Raw genomic sequence first — 17,809 nt, 5'->3', positions numbered from 1 at the left:
AACAGGTGTGCGAGTCTCCTTTTGCTGCCTGCTGCGAGGGACTCTCAAGCAAGCACAGCCTGTTGGTGCCCCCTTGTGGCCCCATCTAGAAGCTGCCAAAGGGAAGCCGCTCGCTTTGCTGCTGGCTTTTGGTATCTGGGATTTGTTGTGAGCCTTTTTTAAAAGAGAGGAGGGGAGAGGAGAGGAGGGGAGGGGAGGGGAGGGGAGGGGGGGGGTTCCTTCCTTGGTCTTTGTTTTTTCGTTTTCCTCTCTCCGTTTAAACCCTTAACTCTTGATTTGGCGTCCTGATATCTTTGCTTGGCTGCTTTGGACACACCGGCCGAGTTCCCCCTGGGCCCGCTGGCTGTGGATGCCTCCGCTGGTGTAGTGACAGGAATTGGCCTTTGGTTCAGCCGGGAGGGGAGCTTTGTAGCGAGCGCCAGCGGGCACGCTCCAAAGATGGCACTTGCGGCTGCAGCAGCAGGAAGTGCACGGCCGGGCCCTTTTTTGCGGCCGCCTGGTGGGGCTGCCGACGTTGAGCCTCCGACGCCGGGCCTCTTCCTGCCGCCCTGAGCGAGCAGCCGGAGCTGCAGCCTTCTGCCTGTTTACAGGCGTCGAACGCACGTTGGGCTCCGAAGCCGCCGCCCCGCTATGCAAATGACTCTGGCTTGCTGTGCATCTTGGACGACGGCCTTCGCCTTGAGCTTGGCCTGCCATGGGGGGGATGGAAGGGGTGTAGCCGGCTCCCAGGCTGCTGGCCTCGGTGGCACCCTCTCGAAGGAACGCCTGGCTTTGGCCCCGGATCCCGCCTCACCCCACCGCCCGAGACTCCGCGATGTAGCGGGCCTGCGCCGGAGGGGCGCCCGTCGAGCCGGCGCGCTCCCAACTCATACTTACCTGGCAGGGGAGATACCATGATCACTAAGGTGGTTCTCCCAGGGTGAGGCTCATCCATTGCACTCCGGGTGTGCTGACCCCTGCGATTTCCCCAAATGCGGGAAACTCGACTGCATAATTTGTGGTAGTGGGGGACTGCGTTCGCGCTTTCCCCTGATTTGCTCTGGTCAAAGATAGACAGATACACGCTGCTGCTTGGGGGGCTCCACGAGCCAACAGGTGTGCGAGTCTCCTTTTGCTGCCTGCTGCGAGGGACTCTCAAGCAAGCACAGCCTGTTGGTGCCCCCTTGTGGCCCCATCTAGAAGCTGCCAAAGGGAAGCCGCTCGCTTTGCTGCTGGCTTTTGGTATCTGGGATTTGTTGTGAGCCTTTTTTAAAAGAGAGGAGGGGAGGGGAGGGGAGGGGGGGGTTCCTTCCTTGGTCTTTGTTTTTTCGTTTTCCTCTCTCCGTTTAAACCCTTAACTCTTGATTTGGCGTCCTGATATCTTTGCTTGGCTGCTTTGGACACACCGGCCGAGTTCCCCCTGGGCCCGCTGGCTGTGGATGCCTCCGCTGGTGTAGTGACAGGAATTGGCCTTTGGTTCAGCCGGGAGGGGAGCTTTGTAGCGAGCGCCAGCGGGCACGCTCCAAAGATGGCACTTGCGGCTGCAGCAGCAGGAAGTGCACGGCCGGGCCCTTTTTTGCGGCCGCCTGGTGGGGCTGCCGACGTTGAGCCTCCGACGCCGGGCCTCTTCCTGCCGCCCTGAGCGAGCAGCCGGAGCTGCAGCCTTCTGCCTGTTTACAGGCGTCGAACGCACGTTGGGCTCCGAAGCCGCCGCCCCGCTATGCAAATGACTCTGGCTTGCTGTGCATCTTGGACGACGGCCTTCGCCTTGAGCTTGGCCTGCCATGGGGGGGATGGAAGGGGTGTAGCCGGCTCCCAGGCTGCTGGCCTCGGTGGCACCCTCTCGAAGGAACGCCTGGCTTTGGCCCCGGATCCCGCCTCACCCCACCGCCCGAGACTCCGCGATGTAGCGGGCCTGCGCCGGAGGGGCGCCCGTCGAGCCGGCGCGCTCCCAACTCATACTTACCTGGCAGGGGAGATACCATGATCACTAAGGTGGTTCTCCCAGGGTGAGGCTCATCCATTGCACTCCGGGTGTGCTGACCCCTGCGATTTCCCCAAATGCGGGAAACTCGACTGCATAATTTGTGGTAGTGGGGGACTGCGTTCGCGCTTTCCCCTGATTTGCTCTGGTCAAAGATAGACAGATACACGCTGCTGCTTGGGGGGCTCCACGAGCCAACAGGTGTGCGAGTCTCCTTTTGCTGCCTGCTGCGAGGGACTCTCAAGCAAGCACAGCCTGTTGGTGCCCCCTTGTGGCCCCATCTAGAAGCTGCCAAAGGGAAGCCGCTCGCTTTGCTGCTGGCTTTTGGTATCTGGGATTTGTTGTGAGCCTTTTTTAAAAGAGAGGAGGGGAGGGGAGGGGGGGGGTTCCTTCCTTGGTCTTTGTTTTTTCGTTTTCCTCTCTCCGTTTAAACCCTTAACTCTTGATTTGGCGTCCTGATATCTTTGCTTGGCTGCTTTGGACACACCGGCCGAGTTCCCCCTGGGCCCGCTGGCTGTGGATGCCTCCGCTGGTGTAGTGACAGGAATTGGCCTTTGGTTCAGCCGGGAGGGGAGCTTTGTAGCGAGCGCCAGCGGGCACGCTCCAAAGATGGCACTTGCGGCTGCAGCAGCAGGAAGTGCACGGCCGGGCCCTTTTTTGCGGCCGCCTGGTGGGGCTGCCGACGTTGAGCCTCCGACGCCGGGCCTCTTCCTGCCGCCCTGAGCGAGCAGCCGGAGCTGCAGCCTTCTGCCTGTTTACAGGCGTCGAACGCACGTTGGGCTCCGAAGCCGCCGCCCCGCTATGCAAATGACTCTGGCTTGCTGTGCATCTTGGACGACGGCCTTCGCCTTGAGCTTGGCCTGCCATGGGGGGGATGGAAGGGGTGTAGCCGGCTCCCAGGCTGCTGGCCTCGGTGGCACCCTCTCGAAGGAACGCCTGGCTTTGGCCCCGGATCCCGCCTCACCCCACCGCCCGAGACTCCGCGATGTAGCGGGCCTGCGCCGGAGGGGCGCCCGTCGAGCCGGCGCGCTCCCAACTCATACTTACCTGGCAGGGGAGATACCATGATCACTAAGGTGGTTCTCCCAGGGTGAGGCTCATCCATTGCACTCCGGGTGTGCTGACCCCTGCGATTTCCCCAAATGCGGGAAACTCGACTGCATAATTTGTGGTAGTGGGGGACTGCGTTCGCGCTTTCCCCTGATTTGCTCTGGTCAAAGATAGACAGATACACGCTGCTGCTTGGGGGGCTCCACGAGCCAACAGGTGTGCGAGTCTCCTTTTGCTGCCTGCTGCGAGGGACTCTCAAGCAAGCACAGCCTGTTGGTGCCCCCTTGTGGCCCCATCTAGAAGCTGCCAAAGGGAAGCCGCTCGCTTTGCTGCTGGCTTTTGGTATCTGGGATTTGTTGTGAGCCTTTTTTAAAAGAGGGGAGGGGAGGGGAGGGGAGGGGAGGGGAGGGGAGGGGAGGGGAGGGGGGGGTTCCTTCCTTGGTCTTTGTTTTTTCGTTTTCCTCTCTCCGTTTAAACCCTTAACTCTTGATTTGGCGTCCTGATATCTTTGCTTGGCTGCTTTGGACACACCGGCCGAGTTCCCCCTGGGCCCGCTGGCTGTGGATGCCTCCGCTGGTGTAGTGACAGGAATTGGCCTTTGGTTCAGCCGGGAGGGGAGCTTTGTAGCGAGCGCCAGCGGGCACGCTCCAAAGATGGCACTTGCGGCTGCAGCAGCAGGAAGTGCACGGCCGGGCCCTTTTTTGCGGCCGCCTGGTGGGGCTGCCGACGTTGAGCCTCCGACGCCGGGCCTCTTCCTGCCGCCCTGAGCGAGCAGCCGGAGCTGCAGCCTTCTGCCTGTTTACAGGCGTCGAACGCACGTTGGGCTCCGAAGCCGCCGCCCCGCTATGCAAATGACTCTGGCTTGCTGTGCATCTTGGACGACGGCCTTCGCCTTGAGCTTGGCCTGCCATGGGGGGGATGGAAGGGGTGTAGCCGGCTCCCAGGCTGCTGGCCTCGGTGGCACCCTCTCGAAGGAACGCCTGGCTTTGGCCCCGGATCCCGCCTCACCCCACCGCCCGAGACTCCGCGATGTAGCGGGCCTGCGCCGGAGGGGCGCCCGTCGAGCCGGCGCGCTCCCAACTCATACTTACCTGGCAGGGGAGATACCATGATCACTAAGGTGGTTCTCCCAGGGTGAGGCTCATCCATTGCACTCCGGGTGTGCTGACCCCTGCGATTTCCCCAAATGCGGGAAACTCGACTGCATAATTTGTGGTAGTGGGGGACTGCGTTCGCGCTTTCCCCTGATTTGCTCTGGTCAAAGATAGACAGATACACGCTGCTGCTTGGGGGGCTCCACGAGCCAACAGGTGTGCGAGTCTCCTTTTGCTGCCTGCTGCGAGGGACTCTCAAGCAAGCACAGCCTGTTGGTGCCCCCTTGTGGCCCCATCTAGAAGCTGCCAAAGGGAAGCCGCTCGCTTTGCTGCTGGCTTTTGGTATCTGGGATTTGTTGTGAGCCTTTTTTAAAAGAGAGGAGGGGAGGGGAGGGGAGGGGAGGGGAGGGGAGGGGGGGGTTCCTTCCTTGGTCTTTGTTTTTTCGTTTTCCTCTCTCCGTTTAAACCCTTAACTCTTGATTTGGCGTCCTGATATCTTTGCTTGGCTGCTTTGGACACACCGGCCGAGTTCCCCCTGGGCCCGCTGGCTGTGGATGCCTCCGCTGGTGTAGTGACAGGAATTGGCCTTTGGTTCAGCCGGGAGGGGAGCTTTGTAGCGAGCGCCAGCGGGCACGCTCCAAAGATGGCACTTGCGGCTGCAGCAGCAGGAAGTGCACGGCCGGGCCCTTTTTTGCGGCCGCCTGGTGGGGCTGCCGACGTTGAGCCTCCGACGCCGGGCCTCTTCCTGCCGCCCTGAGCGAGCAGCCGGAGCTGCAGCCTTCTGCCTGTTTACAGGCGTCGAACGCACGTTGGGCTCCGAAGCCGCCGCCCCGCTATGCAAATGACTCTGGCTTGCTGTGCATCTTGGACGACGGCCTTCGCCTTGAGCTTGGCCTGCCATGGGGGGGATGGAAGGGGTGTAGCCGGCTCCCAGGCTGCTGGCCTCGGTGGCACCCTCTCGAAGGAACGCCTGGCTTTGGCCCCGGATCCCGCCTCACCCCACCGCCCGAGACTCCGCGATGTAGCGGGCCTGCGCCGGAGGGGCGCCCGTCGAGCCGGCGCGCTCCCAACTCATACTTACCTGGCAGGGGAGATACCATGATCACTAAGGTGGTTCTCCCAGGGTGAGGCTCATCCATTGCACTCCGGGTGTGCTGACCCCTGCGATTTCCCCAAATGCGGGAAACTCGACTGCATAATTTGTGGTAGTGGGGGACTGCGTTCGCGCTTTCCCCTGATTTGCTCTGGTCAAAGATAGACAGATACACGCTGCTGCTTGGGGGGCTCCACGAGCCAACAGGTGTGCGAGTCTCCTTTTGCTGCCTGCTGCGAGGGACTCTCAAGCAAGCACAGCCTGTTGGTGCCCCCTTGTGGCCCCATCTAGAAGCTGCCAAAGGGAAGCCGCTCGCTTTGCTGCTGGCTTTTGGTATCTGGGATTTGTTGTGAGCCTTTTTTAAAAGAGAGGAGGGGAGGGGAGGGGAGGGGAGGGGAGGGGAGGGGGGGGTTCCTTCCTTGGTCTTTGTTTTTTCGTTTTCCTCTCTCCGTTTAAACCCTTAACTCTTGATTTGGCGTCCTGATATCTTTGCTTGGCTGCTTTGGACACACCGGCCGAGTTCCCCCTGGGCCCGCTGGCTGTGGATGCCTCCGCTGGTGTAGTGACAGGAATTGGCCTTTGGTTCAGCCGGGAGGGGAGCTTTGTAGCGAGCGCCAGCGGGCACGCTCCAAAGATGGCACTTGCGGCTGCAGCAGCAGGAAGTGCACGGCCGGGCCCTTTTTTGCGGCCGCCTGGTGGGGCTGCCGACGTTGAGCCTCCGACGCCGGGCCTCTTCCTGCCGCCCTGAGCGAGCAGCCGGAGCTGCAGCCTTCTGCCTGTTTACAGGCGTCGAACGCACGTTGGGCTCCGAAGCCGCCGCCCCGCTATGCAAATGACTCTGGCTTGCTGTGCATCTTGGACGACGGCCTTCGCCTTGAGCTTGGCCTGCCATGGGGGGGATGGAAGGGGTGTAGCCGGCTCCCAGGCTGCTGGCCTCGGTGGCACCCTCTCGAAGGAACGCCTGGCTTTGGCCCCGGATCCCGCCTCACCCCACCGCCCGAGACTCCGCGATGTAGCGGGCCTGCGCCGGAGGGGCGCCCGTCGAGCCGGCGCGCTCCCAACTCATACTTACCTGGCAGGGGAGATACCATGATCACTAAGGTGGTTCTCCCAGGGTGAGGCTCATCCATTGCACTCCGGGTGTGCTGACCCCTGTGATTTCCCCAAATGCGGGAAACTCGACTGCATAATTTGTGGTAGTGGGGGACTGCGTTCGCGCTTTCCCCTGATTTGCTCTGGTCAAAGATAGACAGATACACGCTGCTGCTTGGGGGGCTCCACGAGCCAACAGGTGTGCGAGTCTCCTTTTGCTGCCTGCTGCGAGGGACTCTCAAGCAAGCACAGCCTGTTGGTGCCCCCTTGTGGCCCCATCTAGAAGCTGCCAAAGGGAAGCCGCTCGCTTTGCTGCTGGCTTTTGGTATCTGGGATTTGTTGTGAGCCTTTTTTAAAAGAGAGGAGGGGAGGGGAGGGGAGGGGGGGGTTCCTTCCTTGGTCTTTGTTTTTTCGTTTTCCTCTCTCCGTTTAAACCCTTAACTCTTGATTTGGCGTCCTGATATCTTTGCTTGGCTGCTTTGGACACACCGGCCGAGTTCCCCCTGGGCCCGCTGGCTGTGGATGCCTCCGCTGGTGTAGTGACAGGAATTGGCCTTTGGTTCAGCCGGGAGGGGAGCTTTGTAGCGAGCGCCAGCGGGCACGCTCCAAAGATGGCACTTGCGGCTGCAGCAGCAGGAAGTGCACGGCCGGGCCCTTTTTTGCGGCCGCCTGGTGGGGCTGCCGACGTTGAGCCTCCGACGCCGGGCCTCTTCCTGCCGCCCTGAGCGAGCAGCCGGAGCTGCAGCCTTCTGCCTGTTTACAGGCGTCGAACGCACGTTGGGCTCCGAAGCCGCCGCCCCGCTATGCAAATGACTCTGGCTTGCTGTGCATCTTGGACGACGGCCTTCGCCTTGAGCTTGGCCTGCCATGGGGGGGATGGAAGGGGTGTAGCCGGCTCCCAGGCTGCTGGCCTCGGTGGCACCCTCTCGAAGGAACGCCTGGCTTTGGCCCCGGATCCCGCCTCACCCCACCGCCCGAGACTCCGCGATGTAGCGGGCCTGCGCCGGAGGGGCGCCCGTCGAGCCGGCGCGCTCCCAACTCATACTTACCTGGCAGGGGAGATACCATGATCACTAAGGTGGTTCTCCCAGGGTGAGGCTCATCCATTGCACTCCGGGTGTGCTGACCCCTGCGATTTCCCCAAATGCGGGAAACTCGACTGCATAATTTGTGGTAGTGGGGGACTGCGTTCGCGCTTTCCCCTGATTTGCTCTGGTCAAAGATAGACAGATACACGCTGCTGCTTGGGGGGCTCCACGAGCCAACAGGTGTGCGAGTCTCCTTTTGCTGCCTGCTGCGAGGGACTCTCAAGCAAGCACAGCCTGTTGGTGCCCCCTTGTGGCCCCATCTAGAAGCTGCCAAAGGGAAGCCGCTCGCTTTGCTGCTGGCTTTTGGTATCTGGGATTTGTTGTGAGCCTTTTTTAAAAGAGAGGAGGGGAGGGGAGGGGAGGGGGGGGTTCCTTCCTTGGTCTTTGTTTTTTCGTTTTCCTCTCTCCGTTTAAACCCTTAACTCTTGATTTGGCGTCCTGATATCTTTGCTTGGCTGCTTTGGACACACCGGCCGAGTTCCCCCTGGGCCCGCTGGCTGTGGATGCCTCCGCTGGTGTAGTGACAGGAATTGGCCTTTGGTTCAGCCGGGAGGGGAGCTTTGTAGCGAGCGCCAGCGGGCACGCTCCAAAGATGGCACTTGCGGCTGCAGCAGCAGGAAGTGCACGGCCGGGCCCTTTTTTGCGGCCGCCTGGTGGGGCTGCCGACGTTGAGCCTCCGACGCCGGGCCTCTTCCTGCCGCCCTGAGCGAGCAGCCGGAGCTGCAGCCTTCTGCCTGTTTACAGGCGTCGAACGCACGTTGGGCTCCGAAGCCGCCGCCCCGCTATGCAAATGACTCTGGCTTGCTGTGCATCTTGGACGACGGCCTTCGCCTTGAGCTTGGCCTGCCATGGGGGGGATGGAAGGGGTGTAGCCGGCTCCCAGGCTGCTGGCCTCGGTGGCACCCTCTCGAAGGAACGCCTGGCTTTGGCCCCGGATCCCGCCTCACCCCACCGCCCGAGACTCCGCGATGTAGCGGGCCTGCGCCGGAGGGGCGCCCGTCGAGCCGGCGCGCTCCCAACTCATACTTACCTGGCAGGGGAGATACCATGATCACTAAGGTGGTTCTCCCAGGGTGAGGCTCATCCATTGCACTCCGGGTGTGCTGACCCCTGCGATTTCCCCAAATGCGGGAAACTCGACTGCATAATTTGTGGTAGTGGGGGACTGCGTTCGCGCTTTCCCCTGATTTGCTCTGGTCAAAGATAGACAGATACACGCTGCTGCTTGGGGGGCTCCACGAGCCAACAGGTGTGCGAGTCTCCTTTTGCTGCCTGCTGCGAGGGACTCTCAAGCAAGCACAGCCTGTTGGTGCCCCCTTGTGGCCCCATCTAGAAGCTGCCAAAGGGAAGCCGCTCGCTTTGCTGCTGGCTTTTGGTATCTGGGATTTGTTGTGAGCCTTTTTTAAAAGAGAGGAGGGGAGGGGAGGGGAGGGGGGGGTTCCTTCCTTGGTCTTTGTTTTTTCGTTTTCCTCTCTCCGTTTAAACCCTTAACTCTTGATTTGGCGTCCTGATATCTTTGCTTGGCTGCTTTGGACACACCGGCCGAGTTCCCCCTGGGCCCGCTGGCTGTGGATGCCTCCGCTGGTGTAGTGACAGGAATTGGCCTTTGGTTCAGCCGGGAGGGGAGCTTTGTAGCGAGCGCCAGCGGGCACGCTCCAAAGATGGCACTTGCGGCTGCAGCAGCAGGAAGTGCACGGCCGGGCCCTTTTTTGCGGCCGCCTGGTGGGGCTGCCGACGTTGAGCCTCCGACGCCGGGCCTCTTCCTGCCGCCCTGAGCGAGCAGCCGGAGCTGCAGCCTTCTGCCTGTTTACAGGCGTCGAACGCACGTTGGGCTCCGAAGCCGCCGCCCCGCTATGCAAATGACTCTGGCTTGCTGTGCATCTTGGACGACGGCCTTCGCCTTGAGCTTGGCCTGCCATGGGGGGGATGGAAGGGGTGTAGCCGGCTCCCAGGCTGCTGGCCTCGGTGGCACCCTCTCGAAGGAACGCCTGGCTTTGGCCCCGGATCCCGCCTCACCCCACCGCCCGAGACTCCGCGATGTAGCGGGCCTGCGCCGGAGGGGCGCCCGTCGAGCCGGCGCGCTCCCAACTCATACTTACCTGGCAGGGGAGATACCATGATCACTAAGGTGGTTCTCCCAGGGTGAGGCTCATCCATTGCACTCCGGGTGTGCTGACCCCTGCGATTTCCCCAAATGCGGGAACCTCGACTGCATAATTTGTGGTAGTGGGGGACTGCGTTCGCGCTTTCCCCTGATTTGCTCTGGTCAAAGATAGACAGATACACGCTGCTGCTTGGGGGGCTCCACGAGCCAACAGGTGTGCGAGTCTCCTTTTGCTGCCTGCTGCGAGGGACTCTCAAGCAAGCACAGCCTGTTGGTGCCCCCTTGTGGCCCCATCTAGAAGCTGCCAAAGGGAAGCCGCTCGCTTTGCTGCTGGCTTTTGGTATCTGGGATTTGTTGTGAGCCTTTTTTAAAAGAGAGGAGGGGAGAGGAGGGGAGGGGAGGGGAGGGGGGGGGTTCCTTCCTTGGTCTTTGTTTTTTCGTTTTCCTCTCTCCGTTTAAACCCTTAACTCTTGATTTGGCGTCCTGATATCTTTGCTTGGCTGCTTTGGACACACCGGCCGAGTTCCCCCTGGGCCCGCTGGCTGTGGATGCCTCCGCTGGTGTAGTGACAGGAATTGGCCTTTGGTTCAGCCGGGAGGGGAGCTTTGTAGCGAGCGCCAGCGGGCACGCTCCAAAGATGGCACTTGCGGCTGCAGCAGCAGGAAGTGCACGGCCGGGCCCTTTTTTGCGGCCGCCTGGTGGGGCTGCCGACGTTGAGCCTCCGACGCCGGGCCTCTTCCTGCCGCCCTGAGCGAGCAGCCGGAGCTGCAGCCTTCTGCCTGTTTACAGGCGTCGAACGCACGTTGGGCTCCGAAGCCGCCGCCCCGCTATGCAAATGACTCTGGCTTGCTGTGCATCTTGGACGACGGCCTTCGCCTTGAGCTTGGCCTGCCATGGGGGGGATGGAAGGGGTGTAGCCGGCTCCCAGGCTGCTGGCCTCGGTGGCACCCTCTCGAAGGAACGCCTGGCTTTGGCCCCGGATCCCGCCTCACCCCACCGCCCGAGACTCCGCGATGTAGCGGGCCTGCGCCGGAGGGGCGCCCGTCGAGCCGGCGCGCTCCCAACTCATACTTACCTGGCAGGGGAGATACCATGATCACTAAGGTGGTTCTCCCAGGGTGAGGCTCATCCATTGCACTCCGGGTGTGCTGACCCCTGCGATTTCCCCAAATGCGGGAAACTCGACTGCATAATTTGTGGTAGTGGGGGACTGCGTTCGCGCTTTCCCCTGATTTGCTCTGGTCAAAGATAGACAGATACACGCTGCTGCTTGGGGGGCTCCACGAGCCAACAGGTGTGCGAGTCTCCTTTTGCTGCCTGCTGCGAGGGACTCTCAAGCAAGCACAGCCTGTTGGTGCCCCCTTGTGGCCCCATCTAGAAGCTGCCAAAGGGAAGCCGCTCGCTTTGCTGCTGGCTTTTGGTATCTGGGATTTGTTGTGAGCCTTTTTTAAAAGAGAGGAGGGGAGGGGAGGGGAGGGGGGGGTTCCTTCCTTGGTCTTTGTTTTTTCGTTTTCCTCTCTCCGTTTAAACCCTTAACTCTTGATTTGGCGTCCTGATATCTTTGCTTGGCTGCTTTGGACACACCGGCCGAGTTCCCCCTGGGCCCGCTGGCTGTGGATGCCTCCGCTGGTGTAGTGACAGGAATTGGCCTTTGGTTCAGCCGGGAGGGGAGCTTTGTAGCGAGCGCCAGCGGGCACGCTCCAAAGATGGCACTTGCGGCTGCAGCAGCAGGAAGTGCACGGCCGGGCCCTTTTTTGCGGCCGCCTGGTGGGGCTGCCGACGTTGAGCCTCCGACGCCGGGCCTCTTCCTGCCGCCCTGAGCGAGCAGCCGGAGCTGCAGCCTTCTGCCTGTTTACAGGCGTCGAACGCACGTTGGGCTCCGAAGCCGCCGCCCCGCTATGCAAATGACTCTGGCTTGCTGTGCATCTTGGACGACGGCCTTCGCCTTGAGCTTGGCCTGCCATGGGGGGGATGGAAGGGGTGTAGCCGGCTCCCAGGCTGCTGGCCTCGGTGGCACCCTCTCGAAGGAACGCCTGGCTTTGGCCCCGGATCCCGCCTCACCCCACCGCCCGAGACTCCGCGATGTAGCGGGCCTGCGCCGGAGGGGCGCCCGTCGAGCCGGCGCGCTCCCAACTCATACTTACCTGGCAGGGGAGATACCATGATCACTAAGGTGGTTCTCCCAGGGTGAGGCTCATCCATTGCACTCCGGGTGTGCTGACCCCTGCGATTTCCCCAAATGCGGGAAACTCGACTGCATAATTTGTGGTAGTGGGGGACTGCGTTCGCGCTTTCCCCTGATTTGCTCTGGTCAAAGATAGACAGATACATGCTGCTGCTTGGGGGGCTCCACGAGCCAACAGGTGTGCGAGTCTCCTTTTGCTGCCTGCTGCGAGGGACTCTCAAGCAAGCACAGCCTGTTGGTGCCCCCTTGTGGCCCCATCTAGAAGCTGCCAAAGGGAAGCCGCTCGCTTTGCTGCTGGCTTTTGGTATCTGGGATTTGTTGTGAGCCTTTTTTAAAAGAGAGGAGGGGAGAGGAGGGGAGGGGAGGGGGGGGGTTCCTTCCTTGGTCTTTGTTTTTTCGTTTTCCTCTCTCCGTTTAAACCCTTAACTCTTGATTTGGCGTCCTGATATCTTTGCTTGGCTGCTTTGGACACACCGGCCGAGTTCCCCCTGGGCCCGCTGGCTGTGGATGCCTCCGCTGGTGTAGTGACAGGAATTGGCCTTTGGTTCAGCCGGGAGGGGAGCTTTGTAGCGAGCGCCAGCGGGCACGCTCCAAAGATGGCACTTGCGGCTGCAGCAGCAGGAAGTGCACGGCCGGGCCCTTTTTTGCGGCCGCCTGGTGGGGCTGCCGACGTTGAGCCTCCGACGCCGGGCCTCTTCCTGCCGCCCTGAGCGAGCAGCCGGAGCTGCAGCCTTCTGCCTGTTTACAGGCGTCGAACGCACGTTGGGCTCCGAAGCCGCCGCCCCGCTATGCAAATGACTCTGGCTTGCTGTGCATCTTGGACGACGGCCTTCGCCTTGAGCTTGGCCTGCCATGGGGGGGATGGAAGGGGTGTAGCCGGCTCCCAGGCTGCTGGCCTCGGTGGCACCCTCTCGAAGGAACGCCTGGCTTTGGCCCCGGATCCCGCCTCACCCCACCGCCCGAGACTCCGCGATGTAGCGGGCCTGCGCCGGAGGGGCGCCCGTCGAGCCGGCGCGCTCCCAACTCATACTTACCTGGCAGGGGAGATACCATGATCACTAAGGTGGTTCTCCCAGGGTGAGGCTCATCCATTGCACTCCGGGTGTGCTGACCCCTGCGATTTCCCCAAATGCGGGAAACTCGACTGCATAATTTGTGGTAGTGGGGGACTGCGTTCGCGCTTTCCCCTGATTTGCTCTGGTCAAAGATAGACAGATACACGCTGCTGCTTGGGGGGCTCCACGAGCCAACAGGTGTGCGAGTCTCCTTTTGCTGCCTGCTGCGAGGGACTCTCAAGCAAGCACAGCCTGTTGGTGCCCCCTTGTGGCCCCATCTAGAAGCTGCCAAAGGGAAGCCGCTCGCTTTGCTGCTGGCTTTTGGTATCTGGGATTTGTTGTGAGCCTTTTTTAAAAGAGAGGAGGGGAGGGGAGGGGAGGGGAGGGGAGGGGAGGGGAGGGGAGGGGGGGGTTCCTTCCTTGGTCTTTGTTTTTTCGTTTTCCTCTCTCCGTTTAAACCCTTAACTCTTGATTTGGCGTCCTGATATCTTTGCTTGGCTGCTTTGGACACACCGGCCGAGTTCCTCCTGGGCCCGCTGGCTGTGGATGCCTCCGCTGGTGTAGTGACAGGAATTGGCCTTTGGTTCAGCCGGGAGGGGAGCTTTGTAGCGAGCGCCAGCGGGCACGCTCCAAAGATGGCACTTGCGGCTGCAGCAGCAGGAAGTGCACGGCCGGGCCCTTTTTTGCGGCCGCCTGGTGGGGCTGCCGACGTTGAGCCTCCGACGCCGGGCCTCTTCCTGCCGCCCTGAGCGAGCAGCCGGAGCTGCAGCCTTCTGCCTGTTTACAGGCGTCGAACGCACGTTGGGCTCCGAAGCCGCCGCCCCGCTATGCAAATGACTCTGGCTTGCTGTGCATCTTGGACGACGGCCTTCGCCTTGAGCTTGGCCTGCCATGGGGGGGATGGAAGGGGTGTAGCCGGCTCCCAGGCTGCTGGCCTCGGTGGCACCCTCTCGAAGGAACGCCTGGCTTTGGCCCCGGATCCCGCCTCACCCCACCGCCCGAGACTCCGCGATGTAGCGGGCCTGCGCCGGAGGGGCGCCCGTCGAGCCGGCGCGCTCCCAACTCATACTTACCTGGCAGGGGAGATACCATGATCACTAAGGTGGTTCTCCCAGGGTGAGGCTCATCCATTGCACTCCGGGTGTGCTGACCCCTGTGATTTCCCCAAATGCGGGAAACTCGACTGCATAATTTGTGGTAGTGGGGGACTGCGTTCGCGCTTTCCCCTGATTTGCTCTGGTCAAAGATAGACAGATACACGCTGCTGCTTGGGGGGCTCCACGAGCCAACAGGTGTGCGAGTCTCCTTTTGCTGCCTGCTGCGAGGGACTCTCAAGCAAGCACAGCCTGTTGGTGCCCCCTTGTGGCCCCATCTAGAAGCTGCCAAAGGGAAGCCGCTCGCTTTGCTGCTGGCTTTTGGTATCTGGGATTTGTTGTGAGCCTTTTTTAAAAGAGAGGAGGGGAGGGGAGGGGAGGGGGGGGTTCCTTCCTTGGTCTTTGTTTTTTCGTTTTCCTCTCTCCGTTTAAACCCTTAACTCTTGATTTGGCGTCCTGATATCTTTGCTTGGCTGCTTTGGACACACCGGCCGAGTTCCCCCTGGGCCCGCTGGCTGTGGATGCCTCCGCTGGTGTAGTGACAGGAATTGGCCTTTGGTTCAGCCGGGAGGGGAGCTTTGTAGCGAGCGCCAGCGGGCACGCTCCAAAGATGGCACTTGCGGCTGCAGCAGCAGGAAGTGCACGGCCGGGCCCTTTTTTGCGGCCGCCTGGTGGGGCTGCCGACGTTGAGCCTCCGACGCCGGGCCTCTTCCTGCCGCCCTGAGCGAGCAGCCGGAGCTGCAGCCTTCTGCCTGTTTACAGGCGTCGAACGCACGTTGGGCTCCGAAGCCGCCGCCCCGCTATGCAAATGACTCTGGCTTGCTGTGCATCTTGGACGACGGCCTTCGCCTTGAGCTTGGCCTGCCATGGGGGGGATGGAAGGGGTGTAGCCGGCTCCCAGGCTGCTGGCCTCGGTGGCACCCTCTCGAAGGAACGCCTGGCTTTGGCCCCGGATCCCGCCTCACCCCACCGCCCGAGACTCCGCGATGTAGCGGGCCTGCGCCGGAGGGGCGCCCGTCGAGCCGGCGCGCTCCCAACTCATACTTACCTGGCAGGGGAGATACCATGATCACTAAGGTGGTTCTCCCAGGGTGAGGCTCATCCATTGCACTCCGGGTGTGCTGACCCCTGCGATTTCCCCAAATGCGGGAAACTCGACTGCATAATTTGTGGTAGTGGGGGACTGCGTTCGCGCTTTCCCCTGATTTGCTCTGGTCAAAGATAGACAGATACACGCTGCTGCTTGGGGGGCTCCACGAGCCAACAGGTGTGCGAGTCTCCTTTTGCTGCCTGCTGCGAGGGACTCTCAAGCAAGCACAGCCTGTTGGTGCCCCCTTGTGGCCCCATCTAGAAGCTGCCAAAGGGAAGCCGCTCGCTTTGCTGCTGGCTTTTGGTATCTGGGATTTGTTGTGAGCCTTTTTTAAAAGAGAGGAGGGGAGGGGAGGGGAGGGGAGGGGAGGGGAGGGGAGGGGGGGGTTCCTTCCTTGGTCTTTGTTTTTTCGTTTTCCTCTCTCCGTTTAAACCCTTAACTCTTGATTTGGCGTCCTGATATCTTTGCTTGGCTGCTTTGGACACACCGGCCGAGTTCCCCCTGGGCCCGCTGGCTGTGGATGCCTCCGCTGGTGTAGTGACAGGAATTGGCCTTTGGTTCAGCCGGGAGGGGAGCTTTGTAGCGAGCGCCAGCGGGCACGCTCCAAAGATGGCACTTGCGGCTGCAGCAGCAGGAAGTGCACGGCCGGGCCCTTTTTTGCGGCCGCCTGGTGGGGCTGCCGACGTTGAGCCTCCGACGCCGGGCCTCTTCCTGCCGCCCTGAGCGAGCAGCCGGAGCTGCAGCCTTCTGCCTGTTTACAGGCGTCGAACGCACGTTGGGCTCCGAAGCCGCCGCCCCGCTATGCAAATGACTCTGGCTTGCTGTGCATCTTGGACGACGGCCTTCGCCTTGAGCTTGGCCTGCCATGGGGGGGATGGAAGGGGTGTAGCCGGCTCCCAGGCTGCTGGCCTCGGTGGCACCCTCTCGAAGGAACGCCTGGCTTTGGCCCCGGATCCCGCCTCACCCCACCGCCCGAGACTCCGCGATGTAGCGGGCCTGCGCCGGAGGGGCGCCCGTCGAGCCGGCGCGCTCCCAACTCATACTTACCTGGCAGGGGAGATACCATGATCACTAAGGTGGTTCTCCCAGGGTGAGGCTCATCCATTGCACTCCGGGTGTGCTGACCCCTGCGATTTCCCCAAATGCGGGAAACTCGACTGCATAATTTGTGGTAGTGGGGGACTGCGTTCGCGCTTTCCCCTGATTTGCTCTGGTCAAAGATAGACAGATACACGCTGCTGCTTGGGGGGCTCCACGAGCCAACAGGTGTGCGAGTCTCCTTTTGCTGCCTGCTGCGAGGGACTCTCAAGCAAGCACAGCCTGTTGGTGCCCCCTTGTGGCCCCATCTAGAAGCTGCCAAAGGGAAGCCGCTCGCTTTGCTGCTGGCTTTTGGTATCTGGGATTTGTTGTGAGCCTTTTTTAAAAGAGAGGAGGGGAGAGGAGGGGAGGGGAGGGGAGGGGAGGGGAGGGGAGGGGGGGGGTTCCTTCCTTGGTCTTTGTTTTTTCGTTTTCCTCTCTCCGTTTAAACCCTTAACTCTTGATTTGGCGTCCTGATATCTTTGCTTGGCTGCTTTGGACACACCGGCCGAGTTCCCCCTGGGCCCGCTGGCTGTGGATGCCTCCGCTGGTGTAGTGACAGGAATTGGCCTTTGGTTCAGCCGGGAGGGGAGCTTTGTAGCGAGCGCCAGCGGGCACGCTCCAAAGATGGCACTTGCGGCTGCAGCAGCAGGAAGTGCACGGCCGGGCCCTTTTTTGCGGCCGCCTGGTGGGGCTGCCGACGTTGAGCCTCCGACGCCGGGCCTCTTCCTGCCGCCCTGAGCGAGCAGCCGGAGCTGCAGCCTTCTGCCTGTTTACAGGCGTCGAACGCACGTTGGGCTCCGAAGCCGCCGCCCCGCTATGCAAATGACTCTGGCTTGCTGTGCATCTTGGACGACGGCCTTCGCCTTGAGCTTGGCCTGCCATGGGGGGGATGGAAGGGGTGTAGCCGGCTCCCAGGCTGCTGGCCTCGGTGGCACCCTCTCGAAGGAACGCCTGGCTTTGGCCCCGGATCCCGCCTCACCCCACCGCCCGAGACTCCGCGATGTAGCGGGCCTGCGCCGGAGGGGCGCCCGTCGAGCCGGCGCGCTCCCAACTCATACTTACCTGGCAGGGGAGATACCATGATCACTAAGGTGGTTCTCCCAGGGTGAGGCTCATCCATTGCACTCCGGGTGTGCTGACCCCTGCGATTTCCCCAAATGCGGGAAACTCGACTGCATAATTTGTGGTAGTGGGGGACTGCGTTCGCGCTTTCCCCTGATTTGCTCTGGTCAAAGATAGACAGATACACGCTGCTGCTTGGGGGGCTCCACGAGCCAACAGGTGTGCGAGTCTCCTTTTGCTGCCTGCTGCGAGGGACTCTCAAGCAAGCACAGCCTGTTGGTGCCCCCTTGTGGCCCCATCTAGAAGCTGCCAAAGGGAAGCCGCTCGCTTTGCTGCTGGCTTTTGGTATCTGGGATTTGTTGTGAGCCTTTTTTAAAAGAGAGGAGGGGAGGGGAGGGGAGGGGGGGGTTCCTTCCTTGGTCTTTGTTTTTTCGTTTTCCTCTCTCCGTTTAAACCCTTAACTCTTGATTTGGCGTCCTGATATCTTTGCTTGGCTGCTTTGGACACACCGGCCGAGTTCCCCCTGGGCCCGCTGGCTGTGGATGCCTCCGCTGGTGTAGTGACAGGAATTGGCCTTTGGTTCAGCCGGGAGGGGAGCTTTGTAGCGAGCGCCAGCGGGCACGCTCCAAAGATGGCACTTGCGGCTGCAGCAGCAGGAAGTGCACGGCCGGGCCCTTTTTTGCGGCCGCCTGGTGGGGCTGCCGACGTTGAGCCTCCGACGCCGGGCCTCTTCCTGCCGCCCTGAGCGAGCAGCCGGAG

At 61.6% G+C, this 17,809-nt stretch overlaps 16 non-coding genes across 16 annotated transcripts; all 16 read left to right on the top strand.

Moving 5' to 3' along the window:
- The first annotated feature begins 868 nt into the window (after positions 1–868).
- LOC142277468 (U1 spliceosomal RNA) lies at positions 869–1,032 on the top strand. The gene has a single exon (XR_012740621.1). It is a non-coding gene; the product is annotated as a U1 spliceosomal RNA (small nuclear RNA).
- Positions 1,033–1,937: 905 nt separating this feature from the next.
- LOC142277466 (U1 spliceosomal RNA) lies at positions 1,938–2,101 on the top strand. Its single transcript, XR_012740620.1, has one exon. It is a non-coding gene; the product is annotated as a U1 spliceosomal RNA (small nuclear RNA).
- Positions 2,102–3,002: 901 nt separating this feature from the next.
- LOC142277465 (U1 spliceosomal RNA) lies at positions 3,003–3,166 on the top strand. Its single transcript, XR_012740619.1, has one exon. It is a non-coding gene; the product is annotated as a U1 spliceosomal RNA (small nuclear RNA).
- A 930-nt stretch (positions 3,167–4,096) lies between these two features.
- On the top strand, positions 4,097–4,260 carry LOC142277464 (U1 spliceosomal RNA). The gene has a single exon (XR_012740618.1). It is a non-coding gene; the product is annotated as a U1 spliceosomal RNA (small nuclear RNA).
- A 920-nt stretch (positions 4,261–5,180) lies between these two features.
- Positions 5,181–5,344, top strand: LOC142277462 (U1 spliceosomal RNA). The gene has a single exon (XR_012740616.1). It is a non-coding gene; the product is annotated as a U1 spliceosomal RNA (small nuclear RNA).
- Positions 5,345–6,264: 920 nt separating this feature from the next.
- LOC142277479 (U1 spliceosomal RNA) lies at positions 6,265–6,428 on the top strand. The gene has a single exon (XR_012740631.1). It is a non-coding gene; the product is annotated as a U1 spliceosomal RNA (small nuclear RNA).
- A 905-nt stretch (positions 6,429–7,333) lies between these two features.
- On the top strand, positions 7,334–7,497 carry LOC142277460 (U1 spliceosomal RNA). Its single transcript, XR_012740615.1, has one exon. It is a non-coding gene; the product is annotated as a U1 spliceosomal RNA (small nuclear RNA).
- A 905-nt stretch (positions 7,498–8,402) lies between these two features.
- On the top strand, positions 8,403–8,566 carry LOC142277459 (U1 spliceosomal RNA). Its single transcript, XR_012740614.1, has one exon. It is a non-coding gene; the product is annotated as a U1 spliceosomal RNA (small nuclear RNA).
- A 905-nt stretch (positions 8,567–9,471) lies between these two features.
- LOC142277490 (U1 spliceosomal RNA) lies at positions 9,472–9,635 on the top strand. The gene has a single exon (XR_012740641.1). It is a non-coding gene; the product is annotated as a U1 spliceosomal RNA (small nuclear RNA).
- Positions 9,636–10,551: 916 nt separating this feature from the next.
- LOC142277458 (U1 spliceosomal RNA) lies at positions 10,552–10,715 on the top strand. Its single transcript, XR_012740613.1, has one exon. It is a non-coding gene; the product is annotated as a U1 spliceosomal RNA (small nuclear RNA).
- A 905-nt stretch (positions 10,716–11,620) lies between these two features.
- LOC142277457 (U1 spliceosomal RNA) lies at positions 11,621–11,784 on the top strand. Its single transcript, XR_012740612.1, has one exon. It is a non-coding gene; the product is annotated as a U1 spliceosomal RNA (small nuclear RNA).
- Positions 11,785–12,695: 911 nt separating this feature from the next.
- Positions 12,696–12,859, top strand: LOC142277454 (U1 spliceosomal RNA). Its single transcript, XR_012740610.1, has one exon. It is a non-coding gene; the product is annotated as a U1 spliceosomal RNA (small nuclear RNA).
- A 930-nt stretch (positions 12,860–13,789) lies between these two features.
- On the top strand, positions 13,790–13,953 carry LOC142277477 (U1 spliceosomal RNA). Its single transcript, XR_012740630.1, has one exon. It is a non-coding gene; the product is annotated as a U1 spliceosomal RNA (small nuclear RNA).
- Positions 13,954–14,858: 905 nt separating this feature from the next.
- On the top strand, positions 14,859–15,022 carry LOC142277453 (U1 spliceosomal RNA). The gene has a single exon (XR_012740609.1). It is a non-coding gene; the product is annotated as a U1 spliceosomal RNA (small nuclear RNA).
- Positions 15,023–15,947: 925 nt separating this feature from the next.
- Positions 15,948–16,111, top strand: LOC142277452 (U1 spliceosomal RNA). The gene has a single exon (XR_012740608.1). It is a non-coding gene; the product is annotated as a U1 spliceosomal RNA (small nuclear RNA).
- A 931-nt stretch (positions 16,112–17,042) lies between these two features.
- Positions 17,043–17,206, top strand: LOC142277451 (U1 spliceosomal RNA). Its single transcript, XR_012740607.1, has one exon. It is a non-coding gene; the product is annotated as a U1 spliceosomal RNA (small nuclear RNA).
- The last annotated feature ends 603 nt before the right edge of the window (positions 17,207–17,809 follow it).

This window comes from Anomaloglossus baeobatrachus, unplaced genomic scaffold, assembly GCF_048569485.1.
Source record: "Anomaloglossus baeobatrachus isolate aAnoBae1 unplaced genomic scaffold, aAnoBae1.hap1 Scaffold_410, whole genome shotgun sequence".
Lineage (NCBI taxonomy): Eukaryota > Metazoa > Chordata > Amphibia > Anura > Aromobatidae > Anomaloglossus > Anomaloglossus baeobatrachus.
The sequence above is the reverse complement of the archived record's forward strand: the minus strand, read 5'-3'. Positions and strand labels throughout refer to the sequence as shown.